This window comes from Cebus imitator, unplaced genomic scaffold (assembly GCF_001604975.1).
Source record: "Cebus imitator isolate Cc_AM_T3 unplaced genomic scaffold, Cebus_imitator-1.0 Scaffold62, whole genome shotgun sequence".
Taxonomy (NCBI): Eukaryota; Metazoa; Chordata; class Mammalia; order Primates; family Cebidae; genus Cebus; species Cebus imitator.
This window is the reverse complement of record NW_016107377.1, coordinates 1,884,005-1,908,007: the sequence shown is the minus strand read 5'-3', so window position 1 is coordinate 1,908,007 and position 24,003 is coordinate 1,884,005. Positions and strand designations below refer to the sequence as shown.

At 45.2% G+C, this 24,003-nt stretch overlaps 1 protein-coding gene and 1 long non-coding RNA gene across 8 annotated transcripts in view; one reads left to right on the top strand and one right to left on the bottom strand.

The window, feature by feature from the left end:
• KIAA0040 (KIAA0040 ortholog) overlaps positions 1–11,822 on the bottom strand; it is a 35,476-nt gene extending 23,654 nt beyond the window's left edge. The window contains exon 1 of the mRNA XM_037739058.1: positions 11,629–11,822. The gene's annotated coding sequence lies outside the window, so the exon portion shown is untranslated. The remainder of the gene's footprint in view (positions 1–11,628) is intronic.
• LOC108305350 overlaps positions 11,248–24,003 on the top strand; it is a 226,398-nt gene continuing 213,642 nt past the window's right edge. For 5 of the 7 annotated variants that reach the window (XR_005200520.1, XR_005200519.1, XR_005200516.1 and 2 more), the window contains exons 1-2: positions 11,949–12,266; positions 17,821–17,965. This is a non-coding gene — a long non-coding RNA (uncharacterized LOC108305350). Of the gene's footprint in view, positions 11,549–11,933; positions 15,119–17,820; positions 17,966–24,003 lie in introns of those variants that run through there. The other 2 variants (XR_005200517.1, XR_005200515.1) reach the window with 2 other exon arrangements.

Below are 24,003 nucleotides of genomic sequence, written 5' to 3'. Positions count from 1 at the left end.
TTAAGGAATTTAGTTTTTTTTTTTTTTTTTTTGGTTGGGGAACTGGACGAGCACAGGTGAAGTAATATAAGGCATGACTGGTTAAGTGTCCCAAGGGAAATTCAAACAAATGCTATGGAAGCAGCAAGGAGGGAGCCATTAATTCCAAAGAGGAATTCAGGGCAGACTTTACTGATGTGTGATTTGATTTGGCATTTGCAAGGTGCATAGAATGTTTAAAGGCAGCAGGGATGGGAAAGAAAGGTGATTCCAGGCTGCTCAAGAAACCCAGCCGGCTCAGAGAAAGAATGCAGTCAAGGTGGCCTGTGTTCCAGCTCAGCTCTAGAGGCCTCTAACTTCCCAGTGTTATGGCCGCAACACTAAAATAGCTCGCTCCACCCGACGCCCTCTCCCAGCGCCTTCCAAAGCCTCTGCTTTAATTGCTGTGGCATTCCAGGGAGCAGCCCAGCACCTGATGGGGATTCTTCAAGGTTCCGGGCCTAGCAGGACGCTGCTACTGGGATATGTTCTCTCCCTCCATACCTCATAACATGTTATGACTCGAGTATCCAGGGTTAGGGCCATGGACAGGGGTGACTGATGACATACTGGGCTTAAGGACATTTGGGGCTACAATTTCAAATTGTATTCACATTTGACCACAAAAGCAGATTCCTGTGTTAAGGGAACTTGAGTGTATAGTGAATTTTCTGCCTCCTCCCTGTCCCTCACCCTCACTCCAACCACATTTTATCTCCTTGTACAGCATCTCCTTACATTTTATGATAATTCTGACTTCAAATTGGGTGTCACAAGGCCCTTGGTAACCAAAGCCAGTTCCACTTGGCTCATGCTCAAAAGGGTACCTCTTTCCCTGCCCCCTCCCTCATACCCAGACTGCCAACATTTAGCACAAAGTTTGTGTAAACCAAATGACATTTTGCCCTAAGAGTCAAAGCCTAGCTCAATCTGTGGGTCAGAGGTTGCACACTGGAAGCCCAGGAGGCAGCTGCCAGCAGCAAGCAGAATGTGTTTGATCCACAGCTCTGTCTATGCTCTCACCTACCTTGTGTGACCCTCCCAGATGGACCAGCCTGGGTCAAAGCCTGGTCCTACCACTCACTGGCTTCTGAACATGGAAAGTCCCTTTCCCTCTCTGTGCCTCAGTTTCCTCAACTATAAAAGGGGGATAAGAATAGACCCTCCATTGTAGGATTGCTGTGGGAACCAGATGAGTGAAATACCCTGTGTGATGTGGGTGAAACGGTGACTGGCACGGAGCACATGTCCAGTGCATGTTGGTTTTACCCGTCAGGTGCCCTGTAGGCATCTGAGCTTGTGATCTCTGCTGGGGCCCAATGCTGAGGAGCTCCAGTATGAAAAAGGGCCGACAGTGACGAATCCTGAGTGCGTCATTGAAAGATGCCACTGTTTCATTATTTCAGAGCAGGTGAGGAATGCTCTGGTCTGTAAAATTGAGGCAAGTGCCCTCTAAATAGGTGAGAAAAGGGGGGATTTGGTAGTCTGAGGGCCATTTTCTGGAATCATGTGTTGCACAGAGATATCATAGTTGAAAATTTCCTTCCTTGTCTACTCTCTCATCTTGCTGACAATGCTGCTCCTGTTTGCTTTCCCACTCGACATTAAGACATTACAGAGCTTTCTCCTCTGGGTATCTCTAGGGTCTGGTTCCGTGTTGGCACATATTAAATGTACAAAAAGTGCTTTTTGATGAAGTAATTGACTGACTGGTTAAGGTCTAGGAGGATGAAAAAGAACTAGAGTGGAGAGTATCTCTGAGGGCCGTGCTATCTCTGTAAGCCAGGAAGCCCACATTCAATTCTGGCACCCCAAGCTCTCATACTCATGCAAGCTTCTCAGGCCTCTGCAGAGCCAGGTGATGGGGTGGGATAGCAGGGGAAGCCTCCAGCAGGGTGAGGGTACAGGACCTGGACCTGGGCAGAACAGGAAAACCTTGCAATGGGCTGAGCGTTCACAATTGGGGTTGCAGCTCAGAGCAGCAGCTTATGGCTCAGGTAAGTTGGTCAGGCATCTGGGGAGCCAGCCGAACAAGGGTGAAACAGGACTCAGGGATTCCAGAATGACACAGCCAGAGCCTGAGCAGTGGGTGAAGAGATGGTTGCACTAGCGAACAGAGATCCCAGGATAGACTAATCCCAGGAGCGGGCTTTTCTCACGGCTCTCAATGAGATGGGCAGGGCTTGCAGCTAGGTGTTTGCAGGCTCCTGGGTGGTAGGTGGTAGGTCCTTGAGGGTGGAATCTGTGCCTGATTTTTGTTTTGCTTTTTAAAAATTCCCCACAGCCTCTAATGTAGTGTTGGGTACATGCAGAAGAGCTTAAGAACTGTGTATGGAAAAAGATGGAAGCAGCCAGAGTCATGTCCGGGCAGCTTCTGCCATGTAAAGCAAAGCCACCAGGCCTCCTAGGAGTCCGTACAATTCTCTTTATGCAAAGAGGAGTTGCAGGTGACTGACCAAAGGTAAGTGATACACCTGACAGTGACTGGGAGAGAGGGTGAGAATTACCCACTGGAGAGAGTCTAGACCTTCCCATGAAGCTGCTGCTTCTTGTACCTGCCAGCTGAGATGAATTGCCAAAGGTACCGTATAGCCATACGCTAGGAGTCTTCGAAGCAAGTTGAAATGGAGAAATGAGAGTTTAGAAAAGAGGTTTCCCAGTTCATTTATTCTCTGGGATCTCACGTCACATTAGAGTCTCCTCCCTCAGCATGGGCCAACCTCACACAGTGCCACCGCAAGGCCTCCTGCCCCACTCCCTACCCTTCTTCTCCCTCTTCCCTTGTCGTCTTCTCATGCACACGGTGTCTGTTCAGAGATACAGGACAGCCAAAGCCATCGGAGACCTTTTCTCATCTCCTTGCCCCATCCCAGGGCACATCTGTTTTGACAAAACCTATGAGTTGAAATATAGGCATAGGATTTTCCATGACAGTGTGATAGGGCTGGGAGTTCCTTCTACAGAAGCACATGTGTTTATTAACCAACGTTTAATAAGTGGCCACTACGTGCCAGACACTGTGCCCTGGAAATGCAGTGATGGAGTAGTGAAGTCAGAAGGTGCCTGGGGAGGGTCAGACATTACCAAGGGTCCCACGGGGTTATCAAGAAACGAAGAGACTTAGATTTCATCTCCTCTGAAAAGTCTACAGCCTAGGGCCAGGCTAAGTGCTCTACCTCTGGGTCCCTGTCATGACACCTACCATAGCTTTCATAACACTGTGTTATAAATGCCTCTTGCCCTGTCTGCCAAAATGACTGCAATCTCCTGGGAAACAGAATGGCTTCTTACTCATCAGTGGTGGCAGCTGTAGAGTTCCCTTGCAGGAGCTGGGGAAGAGCACTTAGCTCTTGGTAGAGACCTCAATTTTTTCTTCTATAAAATAGGGATGTTACAGGTTGACTACTCCTAATCTGAAAATCCAAAATCCTCATCGCTCCAAGATCTAAAAGTTTTTGCGCACTGATAGAACACTGAAATGCACACTGGATTCTGAATTAGGGATGCTGAACTGGTCATTCCAGTATAATAAAAATATTCTAAAATCTGAAAAAAAAAATCTGAAATCCAAAACATGCCTAGTCCCAAGCATTTTGGATAAGAAATACTCAATCTGTAGTAGTATCTATTTTGTTGAGTTGACATGAGGGTTAAATAAGAGAAAACAGGTAAAGTGCTTAATGTTATCCCTGGCACAGATACAGTACCCATAAATGTTGCTGTTGTTAGCTGTTACTTCCTATTCATTTATACCAAGAAGGGGCTTGGGGCTTTAATTTACCCCCAAATATTTCCTATCTCAAGAATCCAAATAATCCTGAATCTATAGGGCAATGAGAGGCAATTTTAATAAATGCCTTTAATCAAAGATATCTTTTATTAAAGCATAAGGCCAAATGTACCAAATAAAAGACCAGATAGGAAAAGGTATGCCACTTAGTATGTGTATTATCTTCAAGAAAGGAAAATGAATTTATAAGTAAAATAAAATTAAAATAAAATGAATTTGTAAGTAAAATAAAATAAAAATGTGGGGGAAAAGAAAGCAGTTTAGCAACTCCTCGGAAATGGCAAAGGTAGAATTACCATATGATCCAGCAATTCCATTCCTAGCTTTATGCCCAAAAGAACTGAAAACAGGTATTCAAACAAACCCTTGTTCACAGCAGCACTATTCACAATACCACAAGGTAGAAACAATTCAGATGTGGGTCAATGAATAAACAGATAAACTATTATGGAATATTATTCAGCCATAAAGGGAATGAAGTATCAATACATGCTATAACATACTTGAACCCTGAAAACACGCTAAGTAGAAAAGGCCAATAGCAAAGGGTCACATACTGTATAATTCCATTAATATAAAATATCTAGAATAAGCAACTGCATAGAGGTCAGATGCAGGCTGGTGGTTGCTGGGGGCTGGGAAGAGGCAGCAACAGGAAGAAATTGCTTAACGGGTGTGGGGTTTTATTTTGGGGTGATGAAAATGTTTTGAAACTAGATGGAGGGGTGATTGCACAACATTCTGAATGTACTAAATGCCACTGAGCTATTCACTTTAAAAGTTAATTTTATGCAATGTAAATTTCACCTAATTAAAAAAATGGAAGAGGAAATAACAAAATTTCTTGAAAACTAATAGATGGCATAAGGAAACGAACAGCAGAGTTTCCGTCATTAATTGTTCGAGAAATGTGAAATGTTGTCTGTTATCTTTTTAGTGTGTATTTATTCATTCATGCCAAAGCCAAGTGTTGAATGACCACATGCCCAGTGGTTTAAGCACTTTTCCCCTTACCCTCAGGCCCCACCTTGAAGGAATATTTTATAAACCACCAAAATCTTATTCCTGGAAAATGTCAGTCAGGAGCATCCGACCTTCTTCCCCTGTGGCACATGCCCTGTGACTGTGTCTCCTCCCTTGTCCCAGACAGTGTGGAGGACTGCCGTGCCTTTGTCTGGAAATGAGGTGTTCTTTCCATGGCCAGCTTTGGAAAGCTGTGCTATCCACCCACTGAAAATAGTCAAAACCCAACTCCTTCCTCAAAGGGGTCAATGACGTCTTTCTGCAAAACCAAGAAGAGCACAGTCTTTGGAAATCAGCAAGGCACCCAGCAAAGCATTGCTCTCTTCCTGTATTCCTGAAGGCTTTGGTCCAAATGTCTTGCAGGGCAAGATCTGAGTTTCTCATTTGGCAACTAGGAAAGCTCTGAGCAGGTAGCATCTGGTGGGGTGGTATGCAAGTGTGTTCGCCTTTCCCAGTGGAGGTTTCATTATGGAATGGTGTGGGTCGCCCATGTAATGAGCCGGGAGGCTTTTATCTAGGTCACTGCTGTGCTGTGCTGGCAACTGCTACTCAGCAGATTGTGGGCCTTGGGCAGGAGGGAAGTTTCAGGTCAGAAGTGGAAGGTGGGGAGAGAGAAGGGATAGTGGAAGCCATCAGTCATTTACAGGAAAGGGGTTTCATAGATAAGCTAAGTCTGCAGGACTGGCCTTAAGAGTAACTTATTCTCTTTCGGTGTTGACACATCTCCCTAGCATAATGTTGAAGAAACTACACATGTTGTGATGTGCTGCTAAAGTCACCTGGTAGGGGGTGGGCAGGAATGTATGCCTTAAATTCTTTTTTTTTTTTTTTTTTTTTTTGAGACAGAGTTTTACTCTTGTTACCCAGGCTGGAGTGCAATGGCACAATCTCAGCTCACCGCAACCTCTGCCTCCTGGGTTCAGGCAATTCTCCTGCCTCAGCCTCCTGAGTAGCTGGGATTACAGGCACACGCCACCATGCCCAGCTAATTTTTTGTGGTTTTAGTAGAGATGGGGTTTCACCACGTTGACCAGGATGGTCTCGATCTCTTGACCTCGTGATCCACCCGCCTCGGCCTCCCAAAGTGCTGGGATTACAGGCGTAAGCCACCGTGCCCGGCGTGCCTTAAATTCTTAGTACCACCATTCAACAAGTAGTTACTGAGAGACTAGCATGCACACTGAAAATTCGTGGGAGCCAAGAAAGGCTGGATGGACATTTGTTTACTCTGGGTCCCTGTTTACACTGGGAAGGTCACTTTGACCCCAGTGTTAGTTCCTGGGTGGTTTCAGGCCAATGAGTATGCGTGGCTGTCTGGAGCTTGCAGGCCACAGCCAGGGCTTTGGCACGAGAGGGTCACATGCAGAGGGGCTTTTGAAAGCCGGCACTTTGTCGCATGGGGCAGCAGAGGAATCACAGATTAGAAACCATGAGCAGATAGATGCACACTCAGTATCTTACTTGGGTTGGGGAGGGAACAAGAAGCTCTTGACTCAGAGTGCAGCGTTATTCTCTTTTATGGTGGCCACTGTCACCTGTCATTTAGGTTAATACACAGCATGTCCACTGTACTATTCTGTTCCCGTAATACTAAGCTCATGGGACTTCCCCGTTCCCACTGCCTCTTTCCCTGCCCCTGAACCCCAGCCTCTACACCACTTCTGAACCTGTAGTCCACAGTTCTTTTCCCTCTCAGGACAATTTGAAGACTAAACATACTGTCACGTGCAACTCTTCTTATTGTTATTATTCGTGTATTATTTTCCTCTCTTCTGCCAATTTTCTTTTTATGACTTGCCTGGAAAACTGAAAAAAAAAAAGAAAAAAAAAGAAAAAAAAAGGTGGATGGGCTTTTCTGAAGACTATCCAGTTTGAAGTTAGGGTTGTATTTGAGGAGAATAAAACTTAACTGAAAAATATCCCACCGGGAGAAAGTTATAGTCAAGAGCAAGGGCATGTCTGCAGTGGCTTCTAAATACAATCATCTCTTCCGTTTTGACCAAGAAATACAGCAATGGTTAGGTTTTATTTCTTAGTGACAAACTCCATGGAGCGGCTTGCTTACAATCGTGGGAGCAAGTCTCTTCCCAGGGGTGGGGATTGCGTTTGGATGCTGCCATGTCCCTTGGGAGTTGCCCCTGAGAAAGAAATCTTGTGCTTGTGTGAGGCTCATTTTGGAATGTAGCTACCCTTTTCCAGTCTCCACTAAGTGTCTACTCATGTCCCCAGATGATGCTCTGTTCAGATGGCTTAGACCAATGTGGGAGAAAAGCTAGAAACCTGGGCTGGGCTCCGGCCCTTCAAAGAATTTGCACCCAATTTTCCTTTTGCTGTGCAGGGAGGGAAGAAGTCTATGGTGCCACTGTCTTTATCTCCCTTACTGTGCCTGTGACAAGTCTCCTGAATGCCCAGTATTCACCTGGAGCCCTTTTCACTGAATGGTAAGTTACATATTGATATTGGATGTGTAATGCCGGCTCATCCACTGGTCTCTAGCTCATTCTGATCTCTGAGGCAAAAACACTCTTCCTGACATGTTTGATGAAACGCTAAGAGGGTTTTAGTTAATTAAGGAACCCAATATTGTTGTCTTTCTTGAGGGGTCTTTGGGAACTCCTGAGAAAACTTTAAGGATTGAAACTGAGGAAACAGAAGAGACAAGGGTGGTATGGAGGTTGGCTTAAAAGTTCAGAACTGGTCAGGCATGGTGGCTCACGCCTGTAATCCTAGCATTTTGGCGGTCGAGGGTGGGAGGATCATGAGGCCAGGAGTTTGAGACCAGCCTGGCCAACATGGTGAAACCGTCTCTACTAAAAATACAAAAATTAGCCAGGCAAGATGGCGGGTGCCTGTAATCCCAGCTACTTGGGAGGCTGAGGCAGGAGAATTGCTTGAACCCGGAGGCGGAGGTTGTAGTGAGCCGAGACTGCGCCACTGCACTCCAGCCCGGGCGACAGACTAAGACTCTGTCTCAAAAAAAAAAAAGTTGAGAACTACCTGTATCCCTTGAGAGTCTTCTCCTAGTTTGTCCCAGAGGCCACTGGGGGAGGATTTGAACTTCAAGTATAATCTTTTCATTTCACCTTTTTGCAGGCATTTGAATGCCTAGCTGTGTCCTTGGGTGCAAGATACATAAGGTGATCGAGATCCTGGGTAGTACTGGGTATTCCTGGGCAAAGACAGACGGAACTTGGATTCTGGCCCCTCTGTTAACCAGCCGTGTGACTGGGCACACACTTCCCCTCCCTGAACTGTGGTTTGCTCATCTGTGAAGTGAAGGGGTGGGGTTGGCTCTCTCAGAAATGTTTTTCCATTTGAAGTCTCAATCTGTGGTTACTTCCTTTTTTTCATCAACAGCTTAGACTCTGTTTACTTGAAAGTTTTTGATGTTGGCATAACATTCGAACTTCATGGGCTGGAATAAGTCAGTTTTCCCTGGTTGGGGGAGGGAAAAATCACAAATATATCCAAGCCATTGACTGATGGTCAGATTCAGGGCCATTGGATTAAATGGGTTAAATCAGCACCTTGGTGAGAATTAGAAAAAGGTATCGCTTCCATGTGGACTCAGCTGCAAGTGGGGTGGGTCTAAGGCATAGCAGGTGGAATGCTGGCTGCTTTCAGCCCCATAGACTCCCAGGAGTCCTTGTGCAGTATACAACCTGCATAAACATTAGCAAAGCAGTGACTTTTTTGGGCTCTGACCAATTTAGCTAAGAAGTACAAAAGAGGTCAGAGTAGATGCACGTCGCTGATGTGATGGAATGAGACTTATAATTACTGCCTTACAATATGTCATACAATAAGAAAGCTGCAAGTCTGGGCCGAAGATGCTGCCCAGAGCCTACACCTACACAGTCCATCTAATTTTGGTAGTTTCAAGAGGCAAGATTAGAAATAATAATAAAACCCCTTACATTTTTATAGAGTCTTACAATTTATGTAGCACATTAAATGAACTTTCTTTTTCAATTTGATTCTGATTCTAACCATTGCGCTGGTAATAATTATCCCTATTTTAAATATAAGGTAAATGAAGCTGAGAGATTCAAGAACTTGTTCAAGGTCAGCTAGTAAGTGGTTAAGCCATATATGTATGTCTAGCTCTAAGTTCAAGGTTTTTTTTTTTTCCATGCAGGTCACACAAGATCCCAAGCTGAGCATTGGCAGTCAGACCTAAAGACCTATTCTGTAAGGGTCTGGGATTAGTTGGAGCAGATCATCCTCCTTGTTTTCATGAAGGCAGGACTCTCCCACACATGGGTAGGTAACTAAAGACTTGGAGTATGAGTTCTGGAGAGGTCTTCACAGATCTTACAATGGAACTAAGTATTAATTTTTCACATGAGGGAGTGATAATTAAATGCATCTTTACTATCTGTGTGTCCTGAACCCAGAATTCTGTCTATCATTTTGAAATTATCCTCCAAGGTATCCTGAGAAAGCCTTGAGTGTCTGGAGAAAGTCATCTGGAAGTTACCATATGATATGAAAATAATATCTATAGGCCACTACTGACAAATATAAGACTCTTCAGCACCAGTGTGGTGCTACCACAGGCCTCTTCCATTGTCCCTAAGTTCCAGACCTGTATACCCAACTGCTTACTTCATCTGGATATTTCCTGGGCATATTCAACTTACGTATGTCTAATGTGTTCATCACTCTCTTCTCTACAATCTGCTTCCCAAGCCCACTCCTTCTATAGCTTACAAGATTTTTATTAATGGCTCCACAATATACCTTCCCCTGTCTATCCCACTCAACACCTTATAATCACCCTCTGTTCAACTCATTCCCCACTTACCATCTTCACTTGGTCACCAGGTACTTTTATTGCACTTCCTAAAATCCATTCCTTTCCCCATTTCCCACAGCCATTGTCTTAGCTGAGGTCTTCATTATCTCTGCTTCCCATCTCTCTAAGCCAGTCTCCATCTGGCCAATAATTCTTTCTCCAAACACGAATCTGACCAGATCCTTCCTCTGCTTAAAAACAAAAACAAAAATAGCTTCCCATAGGAGGGAGTTCGCCCTTCTCTGTCTAGCAGTGTAATTCCTATTACACGCTGTTCCTCTACCTGCCATGGACTTTGCATACACTCTTTCCTTTGTTCAAACGCTTTCCCTGGCAACTCCTAGTCATTTTCAAGACCCTGCTCATCCATCACTTCTGTGATGTGGACATAACAGATAATTCTGGGGAAGGATCTCCTGCCCTTTCCCCTGGATTAGTCAGAGCCCTGTAGCCACTGCTATTATGATGTATATTGTCCTGAACTGTAGTTTCTGTATCTGTCTCACCAGACTGAAGCTCCTCAAAAGCGGAAACCATCTCATTATCTTTGGACTCCGAGGCCCTGACATACTGGCCAGCATGCAGTAGGTTTGTTAAATATTGACTGAATGTATGGAATGGATGCACCTCCCTCTTTGGTGAAATCAGTAATTTAGCTTGTTGAGTGTTTATTATTCTCTTGAGTTTATCTTTAGGGAAGAGGACAGAAGTCATACTCTTTATTTCACAGGCTAAATATTGACAATGTATGGAGGCCAGATAAACATTTGTTTTACAATGCATCTCTTTCCTAAAATTGTATCTGGGGTGAGGAAGGAGAGGCCGAATTTCAGACAAAAGGCAAGACTTGATCAGATTTTCTGGTACAGCTGCCTCTCCAGCCCAGCACTGGGTGAAGGGCAGGCACATCAGACTAAGTGGCTGATGCAGGTGAACTAGCTTAAAGGCTGATAAAACCCTTGCAGAAGTCTGTAGACACAACTTGCAAACCATTTGCAAAAGGGTTAGGAACAAGTTATATCAATGCTGTTTTTAAGTTCTGCCCTTTGTAACTCAAGCCTCTCCCATTATCTAACAGAACTTCAGAACCAGGGTTCTTTAAATTAGCTTCAGGTCCTTATGAGCTGCAGCTGAACGAATCAAATGCAACTGCTCTAGAAAGGAGGCGCTTCCAAGATGCCCCAGTGCTCTTTTCCTTCCCTTCCTCATGCAACACAATCCGTGGCGCAATCCCGCTAAGTAGCATGATCTGCTGGCCACCGGTGTTCTCGGTTAAATTAGGGTGAGTTTGTCTGTGCTTCAGTTTCCCTTTCGGTTACGCGGGACTGGTCTTCCCACTAGCTATCATCTATAGTTTACTTAACTCTATGATCATATGATGAATCCCCGTAAAGCTCTTCAGAATGTTAGAAACAGGCCCTATTACGTCCCCCATTCTACCTTCACGGGTGGGATGCGGGTCTGGGAGTGGGACCGTTGAGAGAGTCAAAGAAGTTAATTAGCAATCTATGTCACAGCAAGCTCCCTGCAAACTCTCAGAACAGCAAACAGGTTTCCTCTCCGCCCCGGGCTCCAGGCCATATTTTCGTTTTGGCCAGTTCCTTAGCCCCAGAGAAAATCTGGCTTCACCTAGAATGATTTAGAAACACCTAAGCCCGCGATGCTTTCTGGAGGGTCTCAGGCCTTGGCCTTCTCAGTAGCAAACAATGTCCACCTGTCCCCTTCAAAGCGCTCCCACCGGCAGCTGGGGTAAGGTAACTCCCGGCGACCTCCGCGGCGCCCATGTGGACTCAGCCCAGGCGCAGAGGGGAAGGCTCCTGTGAGTCCTCGCGAAGGAGGGAAACACACCAGAGCTAGTTGTGAAGGCGCAAGAGGCTACTTGTATCTCTAGGGCAGGTCTCGTGCTTCTAAAGAAAGAAGTAAGTGTTCGTCCCCTTCCAAAGAGAGGGCTCTTAAAAATGCATTTTAAAAATACACAACAAAAAGTGCAGAAACTCACCTTTCCGTCCGCAGAAGGGCTTCCTGCAGGCGTGGTCGCCCCGGGATCTCCCGGGTGCTGCCCTGTCTGACAGCGCCCTGGGCCGTGCGGCGAGTTCTGGGTTCCTTTTTGGTTGCCCCTGTCCTCCCACCCCGAGCCAGGTCTGGCGTGGAGGGCCCCAGGGCCGGCCGAGGTCTCGGGAGCCGCCCGCCCCGCCCCGCCCCGCCGCGGCGCGTACCTGCCGCTGCCGCCAAGGACAGCGCCCTCTGTGTTCCCTGCCCTCCTGCGGGCCGACGCCGCGCATAGTTGAGGTTTCGCTCCAACTCCGTGCTGTCCCTGATGTCAGAGGCACGACTTCCTGAATCTGGCTCGCGGTCCTGCCCGCTCCTGGGGCTCGGCCCAGGCTTTCCATCCGGGACCAGCCCACCTCGGGTGCCTCTGGCCTTGGGCGCACACGCCCCAGACGCGCCCTCCCTTCCCAGTCTTCCCGCCAGTGGCTCCCGCCCCCGCCATTACGCGTCCTTGCCCCCTCAGTCCCGGAACACGCCTCCTTCAGGACACAGCCGCTGCGGAACCAGCCCCAGTGTATTTCACAGACGTGCCAGTGTTCCAGGGACTGGACACTGAACTCCGGGCAAACCAGGCTTCAGGGAAAACAGGTGCCTAATAGAGAGGGCTTCCTGGAAGGGGTGGGAGGCGTTGGAGAGGGAGACCAGGCGGCAGGTTGGGTGAAGGCTCAGATGTCTTATCCGGACAAATGAGCATGACAGGCCCCTCTAGTCAACGCCAGGTGCTTCAAGGGGTGCAGGTAACATCAGGACAGATAGGCACTCTGTTTGCTACCTTTCGCCTCTTTAGAATCTTTGCCTCTGCTCCCTGGAGGCTTTAAGGAGAACTGCGCCCCAGGAGCTGTCAGAACCAAAGATGGAGGGGAAAGCTGTGCTTTTTTCCGAAAAGTTCTCAGGGGTTCTTCCCTCTCATCCTCGGTTGCTCTCCATCTACTTGTTATTCAGATCTCTTGGGTCTAGTTCCGAGCACATGGGATGCTAGGAAATGAAAAGGCCTGCTCCACGGTTGAATAGGGGACTCCAGACACGAAGCTCTGATGATCCAGGGCTTGTTTATTGCCTCCAGGGATACTGTGGGTGGGAAAACGGGGAGGGGGATGCCAGAACCTGGCTGTGGAGCATCTCAGGTGCCTCCTCGTGTCATCCTGGGAGGTTCTTCCTGACAAGAGCCTGAGATGCTGTTCCATCGGCTGTGTTTGCCAGGTGCACAGGTACCAGGTGCCAGGTGCTGAGGCGGGACTTGCCCACCATTGACTGTGCCTGAGTATTGGTGTCCTTTGGCTCCTGTAAGTGGGCATTAAAATGACAGCTGCGACCAATTGCTACAACTGAGCTTCAAGAGATTCCTTTCTGTTTTTTCAGTAGAAACCACGTGGCTCTGAGTTGAAAGGCCAAAGAGAAAACCCACTATCCAGCTTGAATGCCAAAAATACTTAGAAAAAGGAGAAAATAAAGGTTTTCTTTCAAAGGAAGACTAGATTCCCAAGTTGGGAGAAGCTGAAATTAGTAAGGACACTTTAAGCCTGGAATTGTCTACCTGTGTACAGTAGGTTCCTCTAAAGCTCCTGGAGCTTAAGGCCAGAATATAGAGTCTAACAAGGCCATGAGGAAGACAGGCCTGGGATGGATGATAGTAAGGCCTTGAATACCGACCTGAAGATACGGGAATGGAAGTCTTTTGCCTGGAGGGTTACACACATATTATTGTGTGTATATTATTCAACCTTTCACAACACATTTATGAGATGTTGTATTATCCTCATTGTACAGGTGAGGAAATTGTGGTTCAGAGGAAGCTAAGGAAATTCCTCAAGGTCACATAGCTAATAAATGATTGAGCCAGATTTGAATCCAAGTGTTTCCAACCCCTCAATGCATCCTTTTACCACCATATCACCTATAGAGGAGGAATCTGCCTTCTGTGAAGGAATTCCGCTCTTGAGCAGGGATCATGTGTGAGTCTTGAATGATGCCTATTGTGGGGATGCCATAGAAAATGCTTTTCTGGAAGTCTGGAGCAACATTATAGATTGTTCCTGGCCAGGGTGATGGGTATGTAGGGTTGCTTTTAAGAGAAAAGGAAGGAAGAAACTAAATGAGAAAAACAGGGCAATCAAGTTGAGCTCAGGGCTTCATGGACATAGTTGTCTGATAGTAGAAAGGAAACCAGGGGCCATCCATAAGATGGTGTCTCTAGCTATCTCAATTAGTAAGGAAAAAAGTCTAGTGCTGAAAACCTGCAACTCCTGTGGCAGAGAAATTGGGACTTATAGGTGGGCTGGATGGTGAATTTTCTCACACTAGACTGCCAAGGCTGCAAAGTCTGTTGCTGTATTGACACGACTAGAAGATGCAATTATGCAGAAGAAAAGAAGTGGGCATCTGGCCAGGATGTTTTCACTCTGGGTGGATGATACATCCCTTATGAAAAAGCAGGTTGGAGTACTCACTTACCATTTTATTCTCTTGGCAGTAAAATCCCAACTCCTATGAACTCATGAACAGCCCCAGGCAGCAACAGGGCCATTACATTTTGCTTAATCCTTATTATTTTTCTTGTTTTCACTAAGGATAGTTGAAAGTGGTCAAGAAACTATTGACTTTCTCTGTGGGCACTAAATGGAGTGGAACAAAATATTAAGTTTTTTTTTTTTTTAAAGAAGCCAAAATAAGCAGATTTGTAAACTAAGACTGGAAATTGGAACCCCTTTTTGACCACCCCTCACTAGCTTTAGCACCTGTTGATCTCTGGTTTCACATCCGTATGTTGCAGAAAACAGGTGTTGCCTCCCTCTCAGAAAATCAATGGAGTGCTAAGTACTGAACTTAGTCTGCTTTGAAGCTAAGACTGACTACACTTGGATTTCTTTTTTGGCAATGCCCTATTTCAGACAGGTTAACTTGCAGTATTGGCTAGTACTGATCAACCTGTGCTGCCTGAAGACAGTTTCCCATGAGTTTGCAAACTCTGAGCCTGGAAGCTGTGTCTTTTATAATGTGGTTGTACCCCGGACAATGCTGCACAAAATTGGATACATTCTTCAGGTGTGGGAAATTTTAAATTGAGAACATTATCTTTCTCTTACCAATAACTGGTGTATTCTTGCCTGCAACACTGTGAGAAGGTCGAGAAGGTTAAAATGGGGTTAGGGAAAGTCCCCAAATAGCAACCTGGATGCTCTGAGGAACTGAGTGGAAGTCACAGGGCTGCTGACAAGGAGAAGGCTGTTAGGAGGAAATGATCAGACTACAAATGATGTGGATACGATGAGCACAGACTTGTTCATCAGATCCTGAAATATAGCAGTGCTTTGGAACTACAAGTGGGGCAAGTTCAGGACAAGTCAGCGGAAATACTACTTCATGCAGCAAGTAATAAATTTATGGAATGAATTATCTCCCAGAGGTGATACAAACTGGCAACATAAATGGATTCCAGGAGGGTGAGTGGCAGAGCCATAAGGACAGCTGTAGGAAGCGGAGATAAAGAGAGCTGCAGGAAGACACTCCATGTGGTGGGGGCTCAGGGTGGCCCAGTGGTGCCTTATGAAGTGTATACCTGGGGGTCTTTGTGGCCAAGAGTCCTGGCCTCCACAGGGCTTGGATTGGAGCTGATGAGCAGCACCAACACTACTTCCCTAATTCCTCAGCTTCTGTGGCCTTTGCCTTATGAAGGCAGCCAAATCTTGTTTTTTTTTTCCTGTGCTTTACAGCCCATTTAAAATGCATTGCTTCTTTATTTTGACTTTCAACTTCTAAACAGATTTGAGTGTCTGCCTTCATACTGGTTATCATATTTGGCTCTTGCAATGAGATTTCTGTTCAGGTCTTCTTCCTGAATTACCTAATTCTGACATAAGCTACTCTAAATATGAAAGTTTTTATTTTCTTTTTTAAAAAAGAGGAGTTAACAGTATACTTTCATTGGGAGCCTTTTTAAATGCTGCATCCAAAATGTCTTCAATGCTGCATCCAGGATGCCAGGCAAAGTGTTCCCTTCACAGCTGTGGCTCCAAATCTTGGCACTGGAGGAGGTTTAAAAAGCTCTTGGATGTCTCCTCTAATAATCTACCTGTCTTTCACCACACACATGCCCCTCTGCTCCATGCATTTTATGCTTTCTTGAGCACTCCTGTAAGTTCTAGAGATAGTGCACCATGCCCCACTTCTTCCAGTATGAGGGTCAGGCTGGTGGTGGCTTGTTTGTTTATGCTTCTGGGGCATGAAAAGGCCCAGTTTCCATGTTCCGTTTCTGGCTCATAGCCCTGCACCCTGAGTTGTGTCTTTAAAGCTATTTTTATAGCACTGTCTCTGGCAGTCATAAACCAGCCAGGGCTACTCTTCAGGACCCTTTGTTGGGATTCAGCATTGGCTTTGTTCAGATGTAAACAACAGGCCTCTGGATTCCAATTTGTGGCAGGGGTCTCAGGTGGGAGGAGAGCCCCACAGAGTTCTTAGTTTCCCTCTCTTTGTGGTTTCCCTTGTCATCTGCTCTTCCCTTGGGGATGGGTTTACATATTGATTTGTTGAGAGAGCCCATCGTGCGGGTTTCATGTAGTATTTATTTGGTCTCGGTAGAGCACTTCTTGTCACTTTGTCAGGGAGATTCCTGGGAAACACCAGCTTGCCCTGCCTAGCGCATTCATTCTGGCAGAAGTTTCTGTGAAGCCTCAAATTGTTCATTCCTCTTGCCCTGAGGGCCCACAAAGTAACTGTGGCTTTGAAATTTGCTTCCTTAACTAGTTCAGTGACTCAGAACATCAATGTTGCCACAAACAGCTCACTCATAACAGGTAAAAGGAAGGGCAGACAAAAACAATCACAAAACAATGGGATAGCCTGGATGGCCTTCATTTGTCAAGTTTCAAAAGTACACTCACTCTCTGTGTTTTAATTACTATTGACTTTCTCCGTGCCAGGCACTGTGCTAAACTGCTTGTACATATTGCCTTTACATTTCTAACAACACTATGAGGTACTATTATAATACCAATCTAATAGATGTGGAAACAGATTTGGAAAATTTAAAAATCTGTCAAAGATCAGTAAGTGGCAGACAGAGATTTCAATAAATAATAGTGAGAAATACATTTATTTGGCACAGACATGTTCCCAGCATCATGCAAAATACTAGGTTTGCAAAAATGAATGAGACTCTTGCACAGTGAAACTAAAGTTTCAATCCAGAATTTTCTGAATTCAGAGCCCTATTGCTACTCACCTTAATCAACTGGGTGGGTGTGGGATGTCTGTGGGACAGAATTAAATTACCAGTTCTGGTATAACAGTGACAATAATAATACCTGGAGCTTTGTAAGTTTTCAGTTTGCAGTGATGTTTCATATAGATTATTTACTTTGCTCCAACCTTTGTCAAGGGAGTAAGGTCAATGAGCATCTGGGGCCTGAAGAGGCTGCTGCCCGTGGTAGTTGGATGACTGGACTAGAACCAAGGGGCCTGGCTTCTAGCCCGAAAGTCTCTACTTGTAGGATGCAAGAATGTACCTGGAGAGACACATTCCAGGAATATCTCTGCATAGCATACTGAAAGTAACTGGAATCAAAGCCCAGACTGATGAACTCATGCAGAATATGGATATCAGCCTTGGAGGGAATTCTTTTTTTTTTTTTTTTTTTCTTTTTCTTTTTGGGGAATTCTTGCACTTGGGAAAGCATGGCTATAAAAGTGCTTCAAATTTCCCCACTGAAGTATCCCTAAAAGGTAGGAAATTGTTGCTTTAGGAAGACATTATTTAATATCTTGTGGCTTCACATACACTTGACACACATTTTCATACACCTTTGGGAATGTGTACACCACAGTTTGAGAAGCATAGTAACAGATGACCTATGAAACTGCATTAGAAGTGTGCTCCAACCAACTGAACTCATAAATACAGCCATAGTATTTCATCTATCCATCCATCCATCCATCCATCCACCCACCCATCCATCCATCCATAAATATTTATGAAGAACCTGCCATAACCTCTGCACTATGCTAGGTAGGCACTATGATACTATAGGATAGGATATAGAAGCTCCTGAGGAATTTACAATCTAATGTGGAACTGACCTTTGAAATGATTAGCAGGTAGTAGAAACTGCCTATAATGAAGTGCTAAATTTTGTATTTTGGATTTAAGGGCAGTGAGGGCTGCAGCACTCATGGAAACCTTCCTGATGGAGGTGTGTTGACCAGAATATGGGAAGTGCAGATCTGAAGATAGGAAAAGACGGAATGGTTTCTAGTTGGCCGCAGCATGAACACGGTTTGATAGGACTTTTTTGGTAAGTCTTGTTAATTATTTGATGATTCTCTCTCTCTCTGTCTCTCCCCACAGCCCCCCACCCACCTCTTTCTTGCCAATGTAGAAAACTAGGGAAAGACTCAAAACAATGAAGGAGAAAAACAAAATATCCATAATTCTGTTAACCAAAATGTAACATTTTGGTATGGGCTATTTTTGTCTTTTAGAAGTAGATTAGAATTTGTAGGTAGGTAATTGGGGCCATTGCAGATTTTGAATAATGGAGTGACCAATCTCAAAGATAGTTAATGTGGTGACCTTTTGGAGGATTTATTAGAGGGGAGAGAGACTAGGAGACAGAAGTCAGAAACTCTGACCTGGTAAAAGGCTACCATATACCCTAGCTCCTGCCTTTAAAACTAACTAACTCACTAGTTATCTTGATCAGTGATGAGTTCTCCATCACTGAAACAATTCACACAGAGGCTGGATGACAACCTGGAGGGGTGCTGTGGAGGGGACTGCCATAGCAGGAGAGAGGATTCAGTAGTCCACATGACCTCTTTCAACCCCAATATTCCAGGGCTTATATCGTTGGTCCTGGAAATTTGACATTCAAATAAATTATGAGTTATCTTCTCTTTCTCATGATTTGACAGCAATTGCTTTGCTTAGTACATGTTATTGGGCCCTAGAAATCAACTAACTTTGAGGGGCTTGTATTAAGCTCATATGTATTAAACATAATAACATAAACACTGCTATGTTATTATTTGGGAGCTGCCCTTACATGGGAAACATTTGAGGAGAAACTCTGACCTCTACCCAATCTCTACCTGCCTGGGTCCCAGCTCAGCCACCACCTCCTTGACTTCCCAAGATGGAGGTAGAAGCCAGTCCTTTGTATTCCCACAGGACTCTGTGCTGACCCAGCATGAAGCCTGCTCTGCAGTAGTAAAATTGCCTGTTTCTCTGTTCCCCACACTGCATTGGGAGCTCTTGTGAGCAGGGAGTGTCTGGCAGACAGTAAGTTGTCAGTCAACATTCGTTAGTGAATGAAAACCCTCGGCCACAAGGCCAGATCTGGGAGCTTTAGAAGCTTTCTCTGAGCAGAGATGAGCATGGTGCCTGACTTTGCACTTACCTCTTTGTGAGTGCCCAAAGCATTGGGTTCTTTCCTTCCTGTGTGTCTCTGGGGTCTGCTGTTCGGTGTCCTCATGAAAGGCTGAAAGTATAATTGGAATTATGAGTGAAAAAAAGTCATGAGAGGGGAAAGTACATAATTAAAGGTGACGGGCTCAGAGTATGGCAGGGGCAAGGCTAAGAGGCACTTCTGAAAGCAGATCAGGTGCACACTTCTCCTAAAGCTGCTGTGCCAGTTCTAGGAAAGAACCTGTCTGCTGCTCCTTTGCCTTGGAACTCCCTTCTCGCAACGTCCAATCCTATTCCAGACGAACAGAAAGAAGACACTGCAGCTGCTATTATTCCCCACTTCCAGCATTACAGTGCTCTTTCTCAGGTTCTTGATGTTGCCAGCTGTTGGCAAGGGCTGGGCAGGGAAAAACTGCTGCAGTCTTAACAGGAATTCTGGACACAGAGTGTAAGTCTGAAAGATGCTGGATCTGAGTTCCTGTGAGAATCACACAGGTTCCAACTAGAGCCTAAGAGAAGAGGGGAAAAAAATCTACAAGCTTATCTTCCACCCCTGCAACAGTTTTCAGTGGTTCTAAAAACCATGTGGGCAAAAGATTATTTATTTCTATATATGGCCACAAAATAGCCCAATCACGGGGCTGACTTCCTGGTCGACGCTCTCCAGTTTTTCCAGACCTGCAGACTCCAGAGACTTCTAGGCTGGACGTTGGTTTCTGTGGTCTGCATGTAATTAGTTTGGCAACGGAAAATGTGGCTTCCAGTGTGACTGCCCCTACTTTTCCTCATCCCCCAGCCCCTCCACCCTTGCCTCCCTTAGAATGCTGCAGCTAAAGAGCAGAGAATGAAGCTCTCCCAGCTGCAGCCCTGCTAAAAATAGAAAGTTTATTTATTTTTATGTTCATGAAGCCTTTTTCCTGCTGTTGCTGTTGTTATGAGTGTAACTCCCAGGCAGGAAGGGGATTGACTGCACTGGTCACTGGCCAAGTGAGTTCTATCCTATGTTGAAGGATTGAATTGAGCCATTAGGGGCCAGAGGATTTGGTGATCTGTGTTCTTTTTTGAGTGTCTCCTTTCCTAGCTGACACCTGCTGTCCAGAAAGTGGGGTGTGCATTTCTTGGTTTTTAGAGCACCTGCTTGAATGTACTTCACTTTCAGATGCAGCTTTCCCTTTACTTATGATGTATTCACAGGGAGGCATGGTCAGAGGAAAGGGCACTGAGCTAACAGGCAAGAAACCTCAGTTTTTCCTCCAGTTTTGTAACCTGGCCTTGTAACCTTGAGCAAGTCACAACTTCACTGAACGTGCGTTTCCTCATCTGTAAAATAGGGATAACAATGTATGCCTAGAACACAAGTGTGATAATGGATATAAAACAACTTTGAGAAGTTCAAGATATCAGTAGATGGATTATTGTCTACTTTTGCTAAACCCGAGTTTCTCAAGTGTGTCCAAAAGATAGATATTTCCTTTGCCCCAGAGGGCTCTTCCCTATCCCAAAAGGAGGAGTAGAAGAGGGGAGAAGAAAATAGCACATGGGGGAGTGTATTTTGTGATTTCCTATGAGATATGCAAGAAACAAACTGTGAGGTGGCCAGGCGCAGTGGCTCATGCCTGTAATACCAGCACTTTGGGAGGCTGAGCCGGGAGGATCATTTGAGGTCAGGAGTTTGAGACTAGCCCAGGCAACATGGTGAAACCCCATCTCTACTGAAAATACAAAAATTGGCTGGGTGTGGTGGTGCACGCCTATAATCCCAGCTATTCAGGAGGCTGAGGCAGGAGAATTGCTTGAGACCAGAAGGCAGAGGTTATAATGAGCTGAGATCGGGCCACTGCACTCCAGCCTGGGTGACAGAGTGAGGCTCGGTCTCAAAAACAAAAACAAAACCAAACAGACAGCGCCCCCAAGGAAATACCTGAGAGGTGATTGAATCTTTAATAAATGATCCTGAGTTAGAGCAAGGGAAATATTCAACATTCTGTTAGCTTTCTGTGGACTTTGAAGTCACAGTTATTTTGCTATGTGTCTTATTTCCCATCTCGTTGTATACTGCCATGATTAATAGTTGATTGTCCCACCTAGAAGGGACCTCCTCCACTTGCTCAGCCTTCTAGATCACTTGATTCATACCACACATGTAGTGCCTATGACATGTTTTCCAGACATCATCTTGGAGTGTCATTATTGACACTTGCTCTCCCCTCGAAGATCCTAACAGCTGAGGGCAGGGCGACGTTGGCTATGTCTTTGAGTCACCTGGAGCCCACTATCACTATTGTATTTGCATGGAGAATTAGGCCATATCTAGGCTGGTCCTGGTGCCTGGTGCCCTGTATCCTACAGGGTTCTTGATTGTAAGTCACAAAATGACAGCTTTGGGCGATATAAATGGAAAAGAAATGTATTTGAATCAGGGCTTTTAACTTGCTTTTCTTGCTTAAAATGTAGGGTCTCTGTGACTCAAATGAATTCCTTTTTTGTTTCAATAGTCTTTCACTGTATTTAACATTTTTTTAAGTTATGAATGGACACAACAAACTGGGTACCTGTGACTCTGTCATCTTTGGAAATCACATATATTTTCAAGTCATATTTCACTTGTGGTAGACATTCCCAATAATATTTATGCTCATTACTACTTTTCAGTAACAGATGTTTTTTAAATCTGCCATTAGATTTTTTTAATGCATTAATACGAAAAACACACATAGTGCTATAACATATTTTTTTAAAATTTTAAACTGTATTTTAATATAATTGATTTCCTTTTGTATATTTCATTTTGTGCATTTAAAAACATTCCTCCTAAGCTTTCTAGGTTTCACCACACTACCAAGGGCTCATGGGCATAAGAAGTTAAGCACTCCTTGACCTAAAGCTAGCTCATAGCAGGATTGGCTACATAATTTTCAGGATCCAAGCAAAATGGAAAAGTGAGGCCTCTTGTTAAAAGAACTGTAAAAATTGCAAGACGACAATAGCAGAGCATTAAACCAAGCACAGGGCCCTGCTGAACCTGGGGCCCTGTGTGATGGCATAGGTTGCATAGCTATGAAACTGGCCCTGGCTCACAAAATTTCCAGAAAGGTCCAAGGGCCAGACTCAGGAGCTACGAAGCCAGGAACAATATGCAAATTGTGCTGGAGAACTGGTCTGGTGAAAACCCAGTGCTATTCCTGATGGATGCAGATATTGTAGCTTGTCCTCATGCCACACTGACAGTAGATGCTGGAAACAACCCTTGACTCTGCTGCCGCTGGTGCATCAGCAAGCTGGATGGAGTTGTCCCGTTGCCAGAGTGACTCCTGCTTTGATGTGTCACTAGTTTCCAATGTAAAGTCTTGGTTAGGTGCATTTGATTGGTGGAACCTAGCTTATGGCCAGCCCTGCAGCTGCAAGGGAAGGTGGTGAAACAAATATCCGTGATTGCTAGCCTCTGTAGAGGGAGATCAGATCTGCTTCACAGGGAGGACTCCCCAAACATTGGAAGGGGGTTCAGATGCCAAGTGGCCAAAAAGCATGACAAACGTTCTTGACAGAACCCACAGACCCAATGGATATCTTGACTATTTTTGAAGACTGCCCATGGGCTAGCATAGAATATGTGGTCAGCGTTAGGTAGACGAGACTGTCTGGGAGAACATACTTTACATGCTGAAATGTTTTTAATTTTGGGGACATTTGGATTGCTTCTGGTAACAATAAGGCAGAATATTTGGAATGGAGATTATTCAAGAAAAGTCATACCCTATGGAGGTAGGACAAAGAAACTTGGCAATTTCACTAAATATTCTCTATCCATGAGACCAGACAAAGCCAAGAAGAGCAGATGGGCTCTACACGGTCACAAAGTGACAAGGCCTAATTAATTTAAGAGTTTCCTTGAAGCAAAGGACAGTGAGTCCGTGTGGATGCACTTAACATTGTGCCAAGCCAAGGGGAGCAAGTGTTGTTCTGGAAATGAGCCACTGTGGAGAAAGCAACACTCACTGAGCAGGGCTGGGTCCTAGCCTTAGCTCATGGCTCATTGTTTTCCTTCTCACTTTCAGCTAGAAAGTAAATCAACAAGTATGTGGTAGGTTTTTCTGTCTCTCTATCTCAACAGAGTGATGGGTGGGCCATTCTTTAAAAAGTGGTGCAAGGACAGAGCTGCTGCCATAAACTTGGCAGGAGCCAGCAGAGTGTAAGCTGCTCCCTAGAAGTGGAATTGAGAGGCCACTACTCACTGTCCAGGGGCTAAGCCATTCAGCAGCTCCTCGGGAGGTCAGGAACACAGGGGACCCTGCCTGATGAGACAGAGGAGCAGTTGCTGCTGCCCAGAGGGCCTACCTATGAGAGCTGTCAATGAAAAGGGTCGAACTCTGTAAAATATTTGAAGAGATTTATCCCAAGCCAAATATGATTTACCAATGGCCTGTGACACAACCCTTAGGACATCCTGAGAACATGTACCCAAAGTGGTTGGACTACAACTTGGTTTTATACATTTTATGCAGACATAAGACGTCAATCAATACATGTAAGATGTACATTTGGTTCGATCTGGAAAGATAGGACAATCGGAAGTGAGAGTGGGGAAAGTAGACTTCCAGGTCATTGGCAGATTCAGAGATTTTCTGATTGGCGATTGGTTGAAAGAGTTATTATTGGCTGGGCTTGGTGGTTCACACCTGTAATCCCAGTACTTTGGGAGGCTGATGTGGGTGGATCACCTGAGGCCAGGAGTTTGAGACCAGCTTGATCAACATGGTGAAACTCCGTCTCTACTACATACAAAAAAATTAGCTGGATGTGGTGGTGCATGCCCAGCTACTCAGGAGGCTGAGGCAGGAGAATCGCTTGAACCTGGGAGGCAGAGGTTGCAGTGAGCTGAGATTGCACCATCGCACTCCAGCCTGGGCAACAAGAGCAAAATTCCAT